Source organism: Notamacropus eugenii, chromosome 6 (genome assembly GCF_028372415.1).
Source record: "Notamacropus eugenii isolate mMacEug1 chromosome 6, mMacEug1.pri_v2, whole genome shotgun sequence".
In the NCBI taxonomy this organism is placed as follows: domain Eukaryota; kingdom Metazoa; phylum Chordata; class Mammalia; order Diprotodontia; family Macropodidae; genus Notamacropus; species Notamacropus eugenii.
The window spans coordinates 218,636,263-218,653,996 of NC_092877.1; positions in this window are offsets into that span (position 1 = coordinate 218,636,263).

Sequence of the window (17,734 nt, forward strand, 5' to 3'; positions counted from 1 at the left end):
GAGGTGATGACAGAGAAGTTATGGGAAATAGATAATTCTATTATCTATCTATTATCTATCATTCTATTATCTATTAAGTGCAAAAGACTCAGTTCTAAGAGTGAGAAAAAAAGGTAAGCAAGATATATAGGGCAAATCACACTCTATGTTCCCATTATCATTTGCAAATGTGTACGGTGGTAAAAGAAAAGTTACAGGGCAGTACCCAAAACAGAAAGAACCAGCTTAATGCAATATCCTTTACTGCATCTCATCTCAGCTCCCAATGATCTCCCTCCTTTAGTATTAATAAAACACTAACTGTGTCATGGGAACTTGAAAAGACTGTCAATCAGTTGGGGGTAGAGGAAGGGTTAAATCACCTGGCTATAGGTTATTTCTTATTTTTGAGATTAAAAGAAAAGATTTGATAGGAAGGTATGTGAAATTTGAGCAAGCAGTAGTAGGGAAAATATTCCTGAATCAGAGTACAAGACATAAGTTGAAAATATAGGTTAATATTCATTAACATTCTCCATCTTTCTGCCCTAAGCCACCCACCTTACTTAGTGTTTGCTGCAAAAGAGCCTGATCTTTTGAGGGTCAGTATTCTGGATGTCATTCTTGGCAGTGTTTTACATACATGCACATGCATGCACAGAAAGAGAGAAAGAGAGACAGAGAGAGACAGAGAGAGAGAGAGAGAGAGAGACAGAGAGAGAGACAGAGAGAGAGACAGAGAGAGACACAGAGAGAGAGACACAGAGAAAGAGACACAGAGAGACACAGAGAGACACAAAGAGAGAGAGACACAGAGAGAGACAGAGAGAGATAGAGACAGAGACAGAGAAAGAAACAGAGAGAGAATTTATTCTGAAAGAACAAGCTAAGCTACAGACAAGGAAGAGAAGAAGGAGATAGAGAAGGAAATGGGCAACAACCAATAAATCTACTACTTTAGACCAAAGCAAGTGATATGATCCTAATCATGTTCCTCCTTGCCTAATTCTCAGTTGCAGTCCCTTGAAATGTAGAGTCACTTATCTCATGCATTCCAAACCTCACCTGGTCTGAAATCAAATAAAGATTCTCCACACCATTCAAATCCCCTACCCAGCCATGCATGTATTTTTAAAGAACAATTGTTCAAGTCATTTTATCTTTTGGGCCTTGGTTTCATCACCCATAACATTAAGTGGCTGTAGAAGATGAATTCTAAAGTCTCAAGCAGCAATAATTCTATGGAGAGGTGATTTGAAGACATACAGTTGATCAACAATCTAAGTTCCATGTCTAGCAGTTAGAGCAATTTACACAGATAGAATGTTAGCTCCAGAAGTAACTTAATGATCAGCCAGATGGAGCACTAATGAAAAATCCACAGTACCTGTGTCAGCTATGAATATGTCAGCACAGTTCTGAATCACAAAATATAACAGACTCTCCATATGGAAGACAGAACCAAACATTTATTTAAATACCAGAAAGCCAAACCCCAACACCAGAAAACCAAATCCATCATAGCAACAAAAAAATCTATACACAATAATAGTGCAGGGGGCACTATCACTGCCCCCCCCCAAGATTTCCCTCTGTTAGGCTTCTCACAAATCAGCTCCCTCAAACAAAATCACAAACAAGCTCTTCCATTCACACTAATTGCTGCCTGCTCTCTTTCCTAGCTCTGACTGCTCTGACTCACTTCTTACTCAACCTATTTAGTAAACTCCTCCTACCACAGGATCCATTCCCCAAGCAGGCCCCATGAGCCTATTAGTGGATGGGAAAGATCTTCCCATTTAAATTGCTGTTATACTAGGCCAGCCCCTTATTTTGCTGTTGAGGAGCCAGAGTTAGATATATGAAGTGATTTCCACAGCTACATAGTGACAGATCTATAACAAGAACTATTGTTCATTTATTTTTCCAATGTATTGAACAACTGCACTTGGTGCACCTAGCAATTACTTGGGAAATGATAGGGATTTATTTACTGATTGAAGACTGATTAATTGTTACACAATGCACCTTCTTAGTTCCTTCTCCGATGGAATAATAAAAAAATGTAGACTCATCTGCTAGTATAACAATATAAACACACACACATATTTATATTTCTAACTTAATCTTTGGCTTTTTCACAAAAATGCGTTTCATCAAACATCATCATGTTCTACCTTCTTCTTGTCTCTAACACTTTACTTTTCTACTTCTATTAATGGCACAATGATTACCCTCGTTAGTCACTTCGTAATCTTGTCGTATTTGATCATTCAGATTCCTCAGCTTTGATTAGGCAATTATTCATGAAGTTCATTCAATTCTCTGTTTTAAATCCATCAGTTCATCCACCCATCAATTTGCCAGCTCATTTGTTCATCCCCTAATCTATTTCACCATTTATTCATTTATCTTTTCAAGCATTTATGGACTATCTACTATTTACAATACACTTTGATAAACACTGCAAATTCTTCTGGACAGCATAATATCTGCCTTCAAGGTGTTTATTTGGGGGAATATTATTGCTCTATGAGTTTAGAGGAAAGGTAGATCATTTCTCCTTTGAAATAAATAGGAACTTCTCAGGAGTGGAGAAGTAATTTGTCCTTGAATAATGTGTAAATTTTGTATATATGGATCTTTCTAGGAAGGAGGAACAATTGTTGTGTTTATCCTTCATTCTTGAAGAGGACCATGACATCAAGATGATGACATGACTTGCAGTTGACTTTGATTTGAGTGAGGGAGGGCTGTGCAAGGTCACCCACCTCACTTCTCCAGAGTCATCTGGGTTCAATGGTCTGATATTCATCAGGATGACTGGAGATGGTCCAGGAGGCAATGTAAGACCTGGCCTTTTTAGGCTAAAGTCTTATCACATTCTCAGTTTGAATGAGATACACCCATTCAATGAATAGGCTTCTTTAAGTAGTTACTCAAGGGATGAGACCTTTAATAAAAAAAAAAAAAATCAAACTGGTAAGGGAAGACCTTCAGGGTTCCTGGGTAAAAGAGAAACAGTTACTATTTACATCCAGTCTGTGCTAGGTAGGTGGGGACCTGTGGTCCAGTCTATGAACGCTAGAATGAATTGTGTTTAAGGCTTGATCTTTGAGCAAGAAATATAGCCAGTAAACCCAAAGGAATAAAAGGCAGCTTTTGGCCATGGAAATGTACCTTCCCCTGGGTAGAGCCTACCAGAAGAGCAAAGCAGAGGAGAGGAGAGGAGGTTCCATGAGGAACAATATTAGCAAAGAAACTGAGTTAGAAAAGCCAAGAAATGATCAGGGATTAACAACTATGTCATTTTGTTTAAAGTATATATTTTGTTTAATAATAATGGGCATGAAGATTGCAAACAAATGGTTGGGGTCATACTTCAGAGAACCTGAAATGGAAGACTGAGTTGGAACACTCTTTGATGGGTAAAGACAAACTATTGAGGATTTTATAAGAGTAGAGTAGCATGAGCAAAGCAGCATTTTAGGAAAATTAATTTAGGGGATTCTTGTTAACATATCTTAAGCATCACTCTTTCAATTCTCTTTTTATGTCATTCCCTTCCTCTCCACCTATCAGATGCTAATCATCCAATTTATGCCCTATTTTATTTATGAAGGAAGCATTTCATGATCATTAGAACCTCCCTTTGAATTTCTACATAATTATAAACATACTAGTAAGTCATATTTAAGTAGTGCTCTGAAAATTTGTAGTGTACCTCACTAAAAACCATGTAAAGTTGTAGTACAAATTTTACTATTCCCATTTTGCAGATGAGAAAACTGAGATTCAGAGAGATTACATGGATAATACTTATTGGAAGCAATTATTGACTTAGGTTTCCTGATTTTAAGTCCCATTCCTTCCTAACTTGACCATACTCCTTCCCTCTCAGACAAACATTCATTGCCTTTAATACTCACTAGAATCTAGATTTCCAGATGTGGTCATTTCACCTCTTAATGTTTTATTTCTCCAAATGAGTTTTCAAGTTTATGAATAACAAAGGGTCATTCCTTATAATTATTTAGATCCCAAGAGTTCTCAGTATAATGTTCTTTCACATTGTGGCTGTTTGAAAAATGTTCTTTATGAATTAATCACTGATCAATTCTTCATTTTGGCTTTCATTTTTTATACTTGTCTAACCCCTTTCTTGTCTCTTTTCTATTTAAGTGTCCTTTCTGTTGCATTAGAATGTCACTTTAAAATTTTTGTATCATTTCTGTTGTTTGTAATGAGAGAAAACAAAATAGTTTAATTTTCCTCTAAAAAGAGCTTTGTTTTCTACAATATGAGTTACTTTTCTAGTGATCTCAAGATGAAACTTATTAAGATTCTTTGATATGCCAGTCAATGATGATTATACTGAGCAAACATTTATATGTTGGTGTATTTGTCTAGAAAGGCTACCATCTCTCATTTCTCAAGAAATAAGCTAGATCAAGAAAATTTAACATCTTAACAAAACTTTTAAATTGTCTTATACAAGAAGCTCAATCTCCTTCCTCCTTCATTATCCCACTGAAAAACAATAGCATTCTAATACCACTGCTAGATCCCAAAGAAATCAGAGAAAAGGAAAACAGAGCCTATATATACAAAAATATTTATAGTAGATTTTTTTGTGGTGACAAAGAATTAGAAATTGAGGGGATGCCTATCAACTGGGGAATGACTGAACAAATTGTAGTATATGATTGTGATGAATACTATTGTGCTATAAGAAATGACAAGCAAGATTGTTTCAGATAAAAAAGAACAAACCTGTGAAGGTTTTTATGAAATGATGCAAATTAAAGTGAGTGGAATGAGGAGAATGTTGTACACAATTACAACAGTACTACAGCAATGATCAAGTGTGAACATAGTTATCCTAGTTAATATAACTATCCAAAACACTTGCAAAGACCCACAATGAAAAGTGTTATCCATCTCCAGAGAGAGAGCGAGAGAGAGAGAGAGAAACAGAGAGAGAGAGAGAGAGAGAGAGAGAGAGAGAGAGAGAGAGAGAGAAACAGAGAGAGAGAGAGAGAGAGAGAGAGAGAGAGAGAGAGAGAGAACAGATGAACTCTGAGTGCACAATGAAGCATACTTTTTTTCACTTTATTTTTCTCGCTTTGATATAATATGGTTTGCCTTCTGAATAGGTGGTGGAGGGGTTGCAGGGAGGGAGAGCATTTGGAACTACACTTTTTAAAAAATGAATGCTATAACTAAATTAAAGAAAAATGGCTGTACACAAAGAGACAGTATGATTTAAGATTCAATCAAGAATTGCTGAACAAGTTGTGGCATATGAATGTAATGGAATACTATCATGCTATAAGAAATAATGGGCAGAAAGACTTCAGAAAAACTGGGAAAGACTTATATGAACTGATGCTGAGTGAAGTGAGCAGAACCAGAAGAATATTGTACATAGTAACAGCCACATCATGAGATGACTGACTTTGATAGATTTAGCTCTTTTCATCAATGCAAGGACCTAAAACAACTCCAAAACACTTATGATGGAAAATACCATTCACATCTAGAGAAAGATCTGTGCAGTCTGAGTACAGATAAAAACATACTATTGTTCCTCCCATTCATTCTAATTTTTCTATAAAACATGATTAATGTGAAAATATGTTGAATAAGAATGTATACATGGAGCCTATATCCAATTGCATGATGTTTGGGGGAGGGAGGTGGAGAAAATTTAAAACTTATGTAAGTGAGTGTTGGAAAATAAAAATAAATAAATGAATTTTAAAGAATTTTAAAAGAATCAATTAATAATCGATTAATCATTCAATGAACAAACACGATCCCAAGAATTTCTCAAGTAGTTTTGATATGTTCCAGGAAGTCTATTAAGAAAGGACTGCAGTGTAGGGTCCTTGTTCTCATTCTACATGTGTCACTAAATTGCCTTGTAACCCCAAGGAAATGCTTTCATTCCTCTGGGTTGTTGTGTTGATCTAGCTTATTATTAAGTAACTTCTGGTGCTAAATTACTCTGTACTCTACAGATTAAGATCCAGACTATCAGCTCAAATTAATCAACTCTTCATCTAATTAGAGCTTCTTAAAATCTTAGAAGTCATCTAGCACAACCACCTAATGTCATATTTGAAGAAACTGAGGCACAGACTTATTTAATGACTTGAAAAAGGTCACAGGTAATTTGTGACAAGGGAAGAAATTGAATTTGGACCCTCTGACTCTAAAACAAGCATTTCTTTCTGCTCTACCAAGCAGACTTGATAGACACAAAGTGATGGAGGTTGGAATAGGCAAAGAGAATAGAAAATTAGGTTAGTGCAGAGCTACATAATTTCTTTCTTTTCAAGACTCAGTTTGCCTCTTAACTACTGGGTAGTCTGGACTTGGAGGCAGAGAATTTGTCAGTATAGTCTTCCAAACTAATTAGAAAAGATATCTTGGAGGAAGAAATCATCAGAAAATGCATATTATCCCTATCGGTATGTATGAAGGTATCACTAATGTTTTCTTAGTCAGGAAAGGAGAAAATCACCTCTGTGATTTTTATATCAACAAATTAAGCATATATAGCAAGCGATATGATACCATGGAAAAGCACTGGGATTGACCTCAGCGAACTTGAACTTAGATCCCATCTCTGATTATAATTATCATCTATGTCACCTTAGGTAAATTATTGGGTTTTCTGTTAGCCTCAATATATATACATACATAAATATATACGTATACATACATACATACATATACATACATAAACACAGACAGATACACAAACATACAGACACATACACACACACACACACACACACACACACACACACACATATATATATATAAAATGAGGTGGTTGGACTAGATATTCTCTGAAGTTGATACTAGCTCTAAGAGCTATAAATCTATAATCCCATATTTCTTTCCATCACTTAGGTACTTCACTTGATAGGTTACCTATCTATTCAGTTTAGTGAATCCCTCCACTGGTACATACAGTCTCATCTTGAGCAATTCTTGTTCCTCTCTTTCTGAGCAACTCTATACAGAAAATCCATCTGATTTCAGTAACTATTTCTTTGATTTTATTACTTTTTCATGAGGATCAGTGCAGGACCCTAGTTCTCAATTTGTTATCCTCTGGTAATATTGCAGATTACCTCTATTTTAATTGTGTTTGGTTATGTCTTTTATCCTATTTACCATTCACAAATCAATATTGATGTTTGTATCAATAAGAAGAGAAACCATGCTAGGAAAAGCTTTGGTCTACTGAGGACTAAAATATAGCATCTTGATAAGATGACTGATTGAAGAAGGACACTTCCTTTGGCTGAACCACAATAGATTTGGGAATATGCTATATTCCCATTAGTCAGAGGTTGTGAAAGTTTTCTATTAGAAGTAATAAATTGTGGTCATTCTAACAAATCTCAACAAAAGAAGATCTTTGTAAAATCTTTTTAGCATAGCATATTTCCACAAAGTTACAGTCTTTGAAATCAATATGACAATGCATTGTTGAGTATTACAATATTTGTCCAAAAGAATCCTTTTAGTTTTTTTTTTTTCTCTTTAGTCTTTCCTGGCTTATCGTAAATTCTTAATAGGATGGTCAGGAGTGAGCCAAGATATTAAATCTGCTTTACATCATTAAATATCTTTACAGAATAATTAAATGATATTGAACAAGAAAATCCTTATAAAATACCATTGCCGATGACTGGACCTGTTTTGTTTAAGGGCACAGGACTTAGAAGCAGCAGTTTAATAGGTTTGAAATTTTATAGTTAATTTAGTGGCCAAGGAGTGGACTCATTAATACTAGAAATTGTTTTTTTGTTTCTCCACCTTTAAAAAAATGTGTATTTTTTGTAGGAATTTCAATGTCTCTTTGAGGCCAAGGGACTGTTCCCGGAGCTCCAAGTTAACCAGATTAGGCTCCTTAAGATATATTTAAACTGCTTCTAAAATGTTATTTTTTTCCTCTTTTTTTGACCAAGAACAGTCTTCATCAGGACTTTGAGGGCCCGATTTTCAACATATTATTATTTGCCCAATACAGAATTATTTATAAAATTCTATATTTTAGAGTTTGTTCTAAAAATATTACATGACTTGGGGCTCCTGTGAAAATAGTCATTAAATTTTAACTCAAAAACATATAAATATATTTGTAACATATAATATTTACATAATATCTGTCTTTATCTGTCTATCTGTTAATTTTGTGAACTTGCTGGTCATTAATTTATTTTTTTTTAAATGAGACCATATTAGTGATTTTAGTGCCATTTCAATCTTGCTCTGGGGAGACGGTAAGTCAATTATTCGATTCTAGATATTTCTACATAGACACAAGAATGTTCAATTTGAGTGACCAATATGCATTTTTAAACTTTTGAGGGACCAATATCTGTTTGTGATGGTATGTAGGCTATTGTATTTAAAGCATGAGGGAGGGAAAGTGAGTAAGATCAAGAAAAAAAAAAACTATCTTCAGAGTCCCAGTTTAACTTCTAAAACTGAATTATAGGTAACTTTAAGTTTCAGACAAGATTCTGAATTATTTTGATTTATTAAAATGATGAACAAATTTGTCCCTGAAAGTGAAAAAGAAAGCCAACAAATGAGCAAATGCAACTCAAGAGTAAGAGACTGTTAAACTGTAGCTTTCAAAAGATGAATACTCCCAAGTCTCAACCTTCTAACCCTTATCTTGTGAAGCTGGTTCACTAATAACACTGCTTGCAGTTACTGTTTATATATTTTCTGTCTGATTTCTTAACTGCATCTAGGTTAGTGTAGAAATGATATTCATGTGTCTAGACCTTATCTGTAGATTGATATTAATGGCAATGGCATTTTTTTTCAGCCATTTGAAGGAGAAACTCACTTTTCCCTAAACCCGCTAATTTTCAATTTAAGAATATTTTGGTAGACACTATATAGTGCTCTGGATAGAGCTGTTGTCAGATGGAAGAAGTCCTGAGTTCAAGTCCTAACTCTGACGTATACATGCTATGTGAACCTGGACAAGTTACTTACTTCCTCATTGTTCTAGGTAGTTCTAGTGAGAAGGTAAATTACAGAGCATATCTGATATGATAAAAAGGGTTTTGGTTTTTTTTTTTTTTTGTGGGACATAATAAAAATGGAAACACAAATTCATTCCAAATTTAGTATTTCAGGCCATTTTTTTTATTATCAATTATCAATATAATAACATTAACCTTCGATCTATTTTGCATGTGTAGATATCTTATAAACAAAATGTGAAGATCACATTAAAATAGGAAAATAGGAAAAGAGAGAAGACTGTAGAATTTAAGTCTTCATTAGGGAACATTCTCTTTAAAAGTCACATAGTTATTTGAGATAAGAGTGTATCCTTCAATTCTCAGCTGTATCAACAATAGCTTGTATAGTCAATTTCCTGACTTCTATCTAAATTTCTCTAGAATGCCTCATAGGACATAAATGGCACATCTAAACTTTCTCAAGGAGACCATTTTAGCACCAATATTACAAACGCTTTTGTGTTCATGGGAGAAATATCCTCCTTTAATTCAATGTAGTCTCTTTAGTACTCCAGATAAATCAGCTATCTTTTGGAGAGAGAAGGGTCTGGGGAAACAATAACACTTCCTTCCTAAACAGTTTAATAAAGCTTTTTGCTACTTCAAGATGAAAGATAATGGACCATGCTGATAGGATTTTCCAAAGTCTTGCATTCATGGATCCAATTACTTTCTTTGTCATGGTAAAAGCTACAATGGATACATTAAATGGAAGGGAGTGTGGCTTAAGAATTAAAGCTGGGGCATTTGGAGATTTAGTTTCTGGTGATTGCTTAAACTCCTACTTTCTTATCTATCCAAAGGTATGTAGTTCAACTTTTCTGCCTCTGATTCTTTTTCTAGGAAGAAAAAAAAGATTTATGAATGTCTGAGAAATGTTTTTAAAAGTATAAATTGCTGCTTAAAATAATATAAGAATTATAATCAAGCGATAGGTAATGTATGGGAAAGTACTTTGTGAAATATAATATGATATATGTTTTTTAATGATAGAAATCTAGAGAGGGAAAATATTATTTAATAAACTTTATGTTTGTTTTTTTAAATACTGAAAGTTTTTGGAAACAAGATTTTTTAAAAATACCTGAAACAAAGAGTAATAATTTTAGGGATTCAATTTTCAATATACACATATGTAATAATATACTATATATTCTAATATAATATAAATATATATTATAAATAATGATATTACATATAATAAAATATAAATTTGCCACAGGCTATTTTTCTAGGCTTATAAACTTATGTGTGTATGCACACACACACATTTTATATCTATATCTATATCTATATCTCTATATCTATATCTATATCTATATCTATATATATATATATATATATATATATATATATATATACACACACACACAGGGAGAGACAGAGACAGAGACAGATAGGTAGAGACAAGATCTATATATCTATCTATATCTCTATCTCTCTCTGTATCCATACACATGCCCATGTATTTTGTAGGAACAATGAAAAGAGCAATGATTTCAGATTTATGAGAATAATGAGTCCTGCCTCCAGAAGGCAGTACAGGTATGACTATGGGAAAACGTATTTCACTTTCTAAGGTTCACTTTCCAAATATATAAAACTGGGATAATAATGCCTATAGTATCTACATCACAGATGTTGAGGAGATCAAACTGGGTCATATAAGTGGTGACATAACAATGTCTGCTATTTTTGTAGTTAATTCTCATATATGTCACATACATTTAAGTTACATTTATAGATGTCCATCTTGCCTTTATTTTACACACACAAACACACACACACATACACATACACACACACACACAGACATTGTAGAGACCTAGAGGAAAGAAAGTTGGATAATTTTAAAGTCTTTGACATATACTGGCTGTGACCCTGAGCACATCACTTAAATTCTCAGAAACCTAAGCATTTCTCTGAGATTTTAAATAGTAGAAGAAAAAGGTTCCATTGCCATTAGTGGTGGAAATTTCTCACCAGGAGCTCTCTATAACAATGAAATCTGAAGTCTATCTTCTTCAAAAAGGAAAGTATATAGATGTGTATGTGAAATCAGAGGTGCAAATGAATATGTGTATATGAATTTATATGTGTATTTATTAATCATCAATATTGCTATAAGATACTATATTTAAAATTATGTTTCTAATTTTACCATATTATATATCAATTTTTAAGACATCTCCTAATAATGTCTAAAGTCTGGACATGTTTCCCAAGTGATAATTGGTTGAATTGCTGTATAAAACACTATTAACATGCTTGGATGATTAACATTTTTCCTCAAGAAAGTTAATCATACCTGAACTCTGGGGAGGTCCCATCCTCTAGAAGAAGCCATAAAGGAAGCCTACCCTTCAGAGAAAGCAAGTAGTTTAGTCCTGAAGCCCACTGAAAGTCATCAGTAAAACCCAGAGCAAGCTTGGCACAGTGAAGACTAGAACCCAACTCTCATACAAAATGCCAAGTCACAAAAAGCCACAAAACAAATGAGAAAAAAAAAAGCAACTTGACTATAGGAAGTTACTATGGTGATAAAAATATGAATTTAGAAGAGGACACTAGTGTCAAAATGGTTCTATGTGAAGCCTCAAAGAAAAATGTAATTTGGTCTCAGACTCCAAAAGATTCCTGTATTAAACAGAATTTTAAAAAAATTGGAGAAGTAGAACAAAAACTGGGAAAATAATTGAGAGTAACACAAGAGAAGCATGGAAAAAATGAGTCAAAAAGCACGGGCAAGGACATACAAAAATGTATCAAAGAAAATACTCCCTAAAAAATAGAATAGACCAAATGAAAAGGAAGTACAAAAGCTCACCAAATAAAATCATTCCTTTAAAATTATAATTTAATGGTGGAGCCAAAATGGCAAAGCAGAAGGATAGACCTGCTAGAACACTTCCCATAGCCTAAAAATACTTGTTAAAATGATTCTAAACAAACTCAAGAACAGCAGAAGCCACAGAATGACAGAGTGAAACAGATTTCCAACCCACGACAGTCTGGAAGGTCAAAAGGAAAGGTCCATCACACCAGGCTCAGAGTGGAGTGCAGTCCAGCATGAACTGGGCAGCATGGGTAAGACTGGAACAGGCTTTAGGGTGCACAATCATGGGCAGCTGCTATGGTTCTCAGATTTCTCAACCTACAAATGCCAAAGATAGCTTCAAAGGTCAATATAAAAGCTCTTTCACCTGGGTGAGAGAGGAGCAAGATCCAGTCCCAGTCCAGACCCAGGGTGGTGGCAGTAGTATCCATTTTTGGAGCCCCAGCCCTAAATACCCTGGGGGAATTGAGCAGCTAACCTGTATCTCAGTTATGAGAGACCATCCTGAGATGAGGAGGAGTGCTGGCATTGCAGAGCTGGGAGTGACACTGGAGAGGGAATCCTACTCATAGTTTAGGGCAGAAAGGAGTGCTTGACAGACCAGAGCACAGATCAGGAGAGGTAATTATATTACCTTGGAGGAACAGAGGAAAACTGATATTCTAGACCCAAAGGTTAAAATAGAGATGGAAAGAATTCACTGATTACCTCCTAAAAGAGATCCCAAAAGGAAAAGTCCTAGGAATATTATAGCTAAATTCCAGAGTTCCCAGGTCAAGGAGATAATGTTAAAAGCAGCCAGAAAGAAACAATTCAAATGTAGTGGAAATACAATCAGGATAACACAGGACTTAGCACCTTCTACACTAAGGGATTAAAAGGCTTGGAATATGATATTCTAGAGGTCGAAAGAAATGGGATTAAAACCAAGAGTCACCTATCCAGAAAAGTTCAATATAATACTGCAGAGAAGAAATGGAATTTCAGTGAAATAGAGGACTTCCAAGCATTCTGGTTGAAAAAAACCAGAACTGAATGGAAAATTTGACTATCAAATACAAGAATCAAGAGAAGCATGAAAAGGTAAACAGGAAAGAGAAACCTTAAGGTACTCATTAAAGTTGAACTGTTTAGATTCCTACATGGAAAGATGTTATTTGCAACTCATGAGACTTGTTTCAGTAGTAGAGTAGTTAGAGGAAATATATCTATATTCACACACATACATATGTATGTATATATATATACACACATATATATATATATATATATATATATATATATATATACACATTCACATATATACATATATATGTATTTGTAGGTGTATGTGTATGTATAAGTATATTTTATATGTGTGGGTATGTATATGTACATGGGTATAGATAGATAGATAGACATAGATAGATAGATAGATAGATAGATAGATAGATAGATAGATAGATAGATAGAGATAGAGACAGAGATAGAGATATATACATAAATACACATGTCGACAGAGAGCACAGGGTGAGCTGAATAAGAAGGGAGAATACCTAAGAAAATAAAATTTACAGTTGAGTGGAATGTGTTAGGAGTAAGAGAAAGGGAGAGGTAGAATGTAGCAAATCATCTCCCATAAAAGAGTCAAGAAAGAGTTTTTATACTGGAGTGAAAGAGAAGGGAGATGAAAGGAAAGAAGTGAGCCTTACTCTCAAGGGATTTGGCTTATGGAGGGAAAGATACACACTCAAGTTGATATGGAAATCTATTTAGTCCTGCAGGAAGGCAGGGGGGAAGAGGGTAGGGTAGGGGAGATAAAAGGAGGAACAGCAAATTGAGGGATAATAAGAAGCAAACACTATTGTGGGATGACAGGTCAAGGAAGAGAATGGAATAAATGAAGGGCAGGATAGGACAGAGGGAAATGTGACTAGTCTTTCACAACTTAACTATTATGGAAGCGTTTTGCACAGCTACACATTTATGATGTATATTGAATTGCTTGCTTTCTCAATGACAGTAGATGGGGAGGAAGGAAGGGAGAGAATATGAAACTCAAAGCTATAATAATGAATGTTAAAACTTGCTTCAGCAGGCAATTGGAAAATAAGATATACAGGCAATGGGATATCAAAATCTATTTTGCCCTACAGGAAAATAAAAGGCAGGAGAATGGAAGAGGGGAGTCTTAATAGAAGGGAAGATAGACTAGAGGAAGAGGTACAAGGAGAGCATGCTGTCCTGGGATGGGTGGTGGGGAGAGATGAGAAGAAAATTTTGAATTCAAATTCTTGTGGAAGTGAATTTTGAGAACTGAAAAATAAATAAATTATATATTTAGCAAATAAATAAAAAACAAAACAAGCAAAATTAGAATTGAAGCGGGTAAAGCCAAGATGGCATAGGGAAAGCAGTGACAAGATAAAAATACCTGTAAAAAAATGACTCAAAACAATTTCTAGAGCAGCAGAAGCCACAAAGTGACAGGGTGAAATAGATTTCCAGAACATGCCAGTCTGGAAGGCTGACAGCAAAGATCTATTGCAACAGGCATGGAGCAGAGCATAGCACAGCATGGGTTGCACCATGACAAAGACAGGAGTGGAGTAGGCTTCCAGGCACCACCTGCAGCAGCTGCATGTCCCAGATTCCTCAACTCACAAGCACCCAAGAGAGCTTCAAATGTCAGTGAGAAAGCTCTTTCACTTGGGTGAAAAGTGAATGCAGTTTTCTAGCACCAGACTCAGGCAGTGGCATCTTCCGTTGATGGAGCCATGGCCTAAAGAACTCTGAAAGAAATGAGCAACTGATCTAGATCTCATCCCTGAGCAGTGGCTCTGGGGTGAGGAGGAGTGCTGGCTGATGGGGTGGAGCTGGTAGAGGCTCTGGAGAGGGAATCCTGCTCACAGACCAAAGACAGGTAGGATAAGAATAAGATCCTCTCCCTTGATTGTGCCACCTTGGAGGAACTGAGAACTTAAAGGTCCCAAGAGCATACTCTCTCGTTGTCAAAGAACTCAAAAGTCAAGTAACTGACTGGGAAAATGCCCCAACAAAGGAAAAAGAATAAGAATATAGGCTTCTTTCTTAGCGAACAGATGTTTTCTTCCATGCTTTCAGATGAGGAGGAACAACACATAATGTCTGAGGAAGACCTAAAAGTCAAAGCTTGCATTGAGAACCTCCAAAATAAATATGCAATAGTCTCAGGGCATGGAAGAACTCAAAAAGAATTTTGAAAATCAAGTAAGAGAGGTGGAGGAAAAATTGGGAAGAGAAATGAGAGCAGTGCAAGAAAATTATGAAAATTATGAAAAGTTTGCTAAAGGAGACCTCAAAAAATGCTGAAGAAATTAACACCTTTAAAAATAGACTAACTCAAATGTTAGTCAAAAGAGGCCCAAAAAGCTGATGAGGAGAAGAATGTTTTAAAGAGGAGCATTAGCCAAATGGAAAAGGGAGTTGAAATGCTCACTGAAGAAAATAGTGCTTTAAAAATTAGAATGGAGCAGATAGGAGCTAAAGACTTTATGACAATCCAAGAAATTGCAGAAAACCCAAAAGAATGAAAACATAGAAGATAATGTGAAATATCTCATTAGAAAAACAACTGACCTAGAGAATAGATCCAGGACAGATAATTTAAAAATTATGGAGCTACCTGACAACCATCATCAAAAAAGAGTCTAAACATCAGATTTCATGAAATTATCAAGGAAAATTGCCCTGATATTCTAGAACCAGAGGCCAAAATAAATATTGCAAGAATCCACTGATCACCTCCTAAAAGAGATCCAAAAAGAGATACTTCTGGGAATATCACAGCCAAATTCCAAAGTTCCCAGGTCAAGGAGAAAATATTGCAAGCAACCAGAAAGAAACAATTTGAGTATTGTAGAAATATAATCAGGATAACTCAAGATCTAGCAGCTTCTACATTAAGGGATCAAAGGAATATGATATTCCAGAAGTCAAAGGAACTAGGATTAAGAACAAGAATCACCTGCCAAGCAAAACTGAGTGTAATATTTCAGGGGAAAAAATGGTCATTCAATGAAATACAGGACTTTCAAGCATTCTTGATGAAAATATCAGAGCTGAATAGAAAATTTGACTTTGAAACACAAGAATCAAGAGAAGCATGAAAAGAGAAACAGGAAAGAGAAATCATAAGGGACTTTCTAAAGTTGAACCGTTTACATTCCTACATGGAAAGATAATATTTGTAACTCTTGAGGCTTTTCTCAATATTTGGGGAGCTGGAGGGATTATACACACACACAAATACACACACACACAAACACACACACACACACAGAGCACAGGGTAAATTGAACAAGAAGGGATACATCTTAAAAAAATGAAATTAAGGGACCAGAGGGGAATATATTAGGAGGAGAAAGGGAGAAATGGGATGAGGCAAATTATCTCTAATAAAAGAAGCAAGAAAAAGCTTTTTCAATAGAGAAGAAAAGGGAGGAAGTGGGAGGGAAAAAAGTGAAACTTACCTTCACATTTGGCTTAAGAAGGGAAATAACATGCTATATTGTTTTGGTGTGAAAATCTATCTTACACTACAGGAAAGTAGGGAGTGGGGTAAGAGGATGATAGAGGGGAGGGCAAATGGGAGGAGGGAGTATTAGAAGTCAACACTTTTGGGCAGGGACAAGGTTAAAATAGAGAATAAAATAAATGGGGAGGCAGGATTGGGTGGAGGAAAATATAGTTAGTCTTATACAACATGAGTATTATGGAATTTTTTGCAAAACTACACATGTAAAGCCTATATTGAATTTCTTACCTTCTCAGTGGGGATGGGTGGTGAGCGAGGAAGGGATAGAAGTTGGAACTCAAAAGTATTAGGAATGAATGTTGAAAATTGTTTTTGCATACCCCTGGGAAGTAAGAAATACAGGTAATGGGGTATAGAAGTCTTTATTACCCTACAAGAAAAGAGAGAAGATTGGAATAAGGAAAGGGAGGCATGTGATAGAAGGGAGGGCATATTGAGGAAAAGGGTAATCAGAATGCAAGGCATTATGGGGCGGGGGTAAGGGAGAGATAGGGAGAAAATTTGGAACTCAAAATTTTGTGGAAATGAATGTTGAAAACTATAAATAAACATTAAAATTAAAAAAAAAATTAATGGAGCACATGGAAACTAATAACTTTATGAGAAACCAAGAAATTACAAAATAAAACCAAAAGAATGAAAAAATAGAAGACAATGTGAACTATCTCACTGGAAAAACAACTGACCTGAAAAATAGAACCAGGAGAGTCAATTTAAGAATTATGGGACTACCTGAAAGCCATGATCAAAAAAAGTGCCTAGATATCATCTTTCATGATATTATTACAGAAAACTTCCCTAAAATTCTGTAACTAAAGGGCAAAATAAATATTGAAAGAATTCACTGGTCACCTCCTGAAAGAGATCTGGAAAGAAAAACTCCTAGGAATATTGTAGCCAAATTCCAGAGTTCCCAGGTCAAGGAGAAAATATTGCAAGCAGCCAGAAAGAAACAATTTGAGTATTGTGGAAATGTAATCAGGATAGCACTGGATCTGACAGCTTCTACATCAAGGGATCAAAGAACTGGGAATATGATATTCCAAAAGTCAAAGGAACTAAAACCAAGAATCACTACCCAGCAAAACTGAGTATAATACTTCAAGTGAAAAAATGATCATTCAATGAAATAAAGTACTTTCAAGCATTCTTGATGAAAAGACCAAAGCTGAATAGAAAATCTGACTTTCAAACACAATAATCAAGAGAAGTATGGAAAGGGAAACAGGAAAGAGAAATCATAAGGGACTTACTAAAGCTGAACTGTTTACATTCCTACATGGAAAGATAATATTT